The sequence below is a fragment of the Chenopodium album genome, chromosome 5 (assembly GCF_948465745.1).
Source record: "Chenopodium album chromosome 5, dcCheAlbu1.1, whole genome shotgun sequence".
Taxonomy (NCBI): Eukaryota; Viridiplantae; Streptophyta; class Magnoliopsida; order Caryophyllales; family Amaranthaceae; genus Chenopodium; species Chenopodium album.
Window position 1 is genome coordinate 60,464,190 of NC_137838.1, and position 4,201 is coordinate 60,468,390.

Here is a 4,201-nt window from a genome sequence, read left to right on the forward strand (position 1 = left end):
TTTTGCCTTCTGTACGGTTAAATTTTATCTGAATTTAGAAAACACGTAAAAAATTTTGATTAGCGCCTGGCGCTAACTTCGTTTTTTCATGTCGAAACTCTGATTTGTTTTTTTGTCTTTTTGGCTGATTTTCTCTATAAATAGCCTCCTAAAAACTCCGTTTTGAATCATCTACAATCATCAATTCTTAAGAATTCTCTAATTCTTTTCCCTCGAAGCTAAAGCTTATTCTTTCTCTCTCTTTTCTAAACCAACCTTTATACAAAATTCCGCATTCACAAGACCTAGAAACACCTAGCATTGTTCGAAGTTGCCTTCGCCCTAGACGTGAAAGGTTTTAATTTCTGAGGGTTTGGCCCCAAATCTCTATTTCAATTATTTAATTTAATTGTTTGATTATTATTTTCCTTGAAATTACTAACGCGTGTATTTTGTTATTAGAAAGAGATACGAGGCATCCAAGTAAGTGCTCTAATGTTTTTATTTATATTATGATGTAGAAATCATGCTTAAGTTGTTATTATGATTCCTAGCGTCATGTTAGGGTATTTTGATCTTCCTAGTATCATGTTTAGGGTAACAACTAAAAAATGCTAATATCAAGTATGATGCCTTTTATACTCTTCCTAATATTTTTATTAGTATCATGTTAGGGCTAAATATTTAATCTTTGATGCTTAGTGACATGCTAGGGTTTGTTATTAATCTTGTTAGTATCATGCCTAGGATCTTGCTATTATTATTATGCTTTAACATGATTATGTTAATTATGATTAATTTTATTATTTTAATTATGATTATAATTGTTATAATTTATGATCATGGTTATTTTAATTATTGTTATGATTATGATTATAATTTATTATTATTATGTTGCTTGATATTTATTGTTATTGCTTGATCACGCCTTTTATGCATGTTTAAAGGGAATTGGTACTTGTAATCACGCTTAATAAGATAATTAATAATCTTGTTTAGGGTTAATTTGATTATAACTCAAGAGATCGCCAATAATAGTTTATTTGTGCATTAAATTCAACCAACATAGATAAACAGGTTTAGGGTTAAACCTAATGATTGCATGTTAGTCAGAAAGCGCACATAATACTATCAGAATAAAGTAGAGGCCTATTATTAGGGCAGGTTCAATCTCTTTTAGGTTGGATTTGTACCTTCATCCCCGAACTACCAGTCATGGTTCCAGACCTATTGGATTTAACGATCTCTTGGATCGTTTAGGAGTGTAACGTTCACCTCGTGAACGGTTTACAAGTTCCTAAAACTTTTGGCAACTTTTTTGCTCTATCTTCTTTCCCTTTAGACGCCACCATACTTTAGTGTATGATCACAGTGGGGTTCAAGCTAGGGATAATGCTTGAAATATTCCCTACATAAAGTAATAACCGAAAGAAGCTTAAAACACGTACCTCAAAGATACGACCATGCCACGTAAGCGAGATCCGAGGCACCTCAGTAGCTGCCGTAGAATCCATCACTCGGGTCGCCTTGCCCATAGCTGTAAGCATACGAGCATACAACACCTCCGCCTAACTCAGGTCACCTACTTTCCCCAAATCAGTGAGGCAAATAAGTAACCCAATGGCAAAACGCTCTCCCCGATCACTCAAAATGGTGACGGAAAGAATGTGAGCAATGTATATCCGAGCCAGCTGCTCAGGTGTACACTGCCGGTCAAGCTCGTCAGCCGACAACTCATCGACAAGAACCGAGTACAGACAAGATTGCACGTACATATGGAGGGCCGACGCAAGACGATCCCCCACAAGATCGCGCAATTTCTCGTCTGACCCCTTAACGAACTCTATGACTATAGGCTCGCCTCCGAAAGGAAAATCCGTAATTATAGAGAAGTCGAAAGGGGTAACCGTCATCTCTCCCCATGGAAAGTGGAAAATGTTGGTGGAATCCCACCAAAACTCTAGCAATTCACGGAGGAAAGCTAACGACGCAGGCTAACTCGATAAATCCCGAAAAGCCGCCAGCTGGGAGTCAATCCCAGAAAGTGCTACAATCTCCTTTGCCACTTTAGGCAAACTCTCAAAACGGGCTTGCAGGTCACCAGAGCCCTACAAACGCATGCTAGGCTCACTCTAAGGAAAATAAAAGAATAGAAATAAAAAAACGGTTATATAGAAGAAACAAAAAAAAAGAAAGAAACAAAGGCGCGAAAAACTCACGATGTCGCGCCACCCTTTGATCGAAACGTGATGGTCTGGGTCCCACTTAAGGACCCTAGGTCCCAGTTGGGAGGAGCCTCCCAATCCACATCCTCCTAGCGACGCGATCGCCCGCGAAGCATCGCTCTCGAACCTCCTCTCAAGGACGGGTTACCCTCTTCCGAGGGCGAACTGCCTCGTCCGGACCACCGAGAACCTCCTCAGCATCGACAAATGGAGGCGAGTCCATGCTATGATGGATAAAGTTTCTTTAATTAGTTTACTTTGTTTCCTAAACTAAATAAAATACGTATTCTAGACCCATTTCGGCAGCATAACGGCTGCCGATAGGGCAAAACACGAAAATCGAATGCCACCCATACTTGGGGGCTACGATACCTGTAGTTAAACTCAGTAAATGGGGGCTTCTAACACCCACAAAAGCCATCCTATAGCAGTTTAAACTAAGTATTCAAGGGATTGTATTCCAAAATCTCAAAGAATCAACTACTTTTAGACCAATAATAGTAATATAAACACAATTATCGTCTACCAAACAATTTTGAAGTTTGAATATGGCAAAAATAAGCTAAGAGTATGTTTCGCGCCATTTTTCAACAATTTAAAATTCACAAAAATGAATTATGAAAGTAATATTAGTTCCACCACTATAATATACTTCATAATCAGCGATTATAAAGAAAAATGAGCAAGAAAAAGCAATAAAATCAAGCAAAATTTGAAAAAAAAAAAAGCAAGAATGAACTTGAACAAAGAAATTCTCATACAAGGTTCAATACTTAACCATTTTTCATGAAATTTGTTGCAAAACACTCCTTAAACATAACATGACAACATAGAACAAACAATTTCAAGAAAAATGAACCAAATAAAAAACCCCCAAATTCGAAATTTGGGGATTAACGATTCGAAAATCGTTCAAATTCAGCCGAAAAAGAACAAATTTTAGCAAAAAACTTACATTAGATTACAACAAATATGAATTAAGACGAAATTTGCTTCCTTTAGCTTCGAAAATCGCAAAAAACCGAGCTTCCTAGAGAGAGAAAGGGTCGAAAATGACGAAGGAAAGAGAAAGAAAGAGTGAAGTGAAAAATCGCGTTTGCAATTTTCACTTTACTGACATAAATGTCGTGCGCAACTGAATCTGTTGCGCGTGACATACCAGCGCAACTCAAAACGATGCGCGCGCCTGGCCAGCGCGACCCTCTGAGTTGCGCGCGGATACTGGTCACTAAAAGACCGTGATTTTGATTTTGATTCGTTTGATATTTTTTTAAACGGTTTTTGCTCGTTATTAGACGTAATGGCGCACAAATTATCAAAAAAATTTTAAATTGCTTTGCATATTGTAGTTTGTTTTCTTTTTTTGTTAGTTTTTTGCATCATATTGCATGCACACCGTGCTTTGTGCCTTCCCCAAGCATACGTTTTGAACGTTTTTCGTAAGAGTGCCTTAAGACGTTCCGTGGTGGTGCTTTACATAAAAGCACCCATAGACAGGTTTGTCATTTTACTGTACAGACGTTACAAATGTCCGGGTTTTCTTCTTTTTTCACGTCCGAAGCAAAATTGTACGGCGTAGGTGTTGTGTAAAATTTCACTCAGCCCAAGCTTTGCGAGATCTACCTCTTGGGACTAAAAGGTAGAGAATTACTGTAGGCGTTAGCTCACGAGTCGACAGGCGCGCCGAAACTTCAGGAACAGGCACTTCTTGAATGGGAGAAAATACGGTAGTTAGTGCGCTTACTAATTTACCTGACAGTTAGGGTGTCGAATCCATCCCCTGTATAAAGAAGCGACGAGACGATGTCGCGCCTATATAGTCACGTGCCCCCAGTCCTAAGACACGTTTACTCATCTTGTGGACAAAACTGCTGAAAGAGTTGTTGACTTTCTTCCCTCTCACTGAATTTGGATATATGCCTCCAGTCCTGAGACATGTATTTCTATCTTGTGGATTTCCGGCTCAAATACTGGACCATTTCGGCTCTAATACCGAA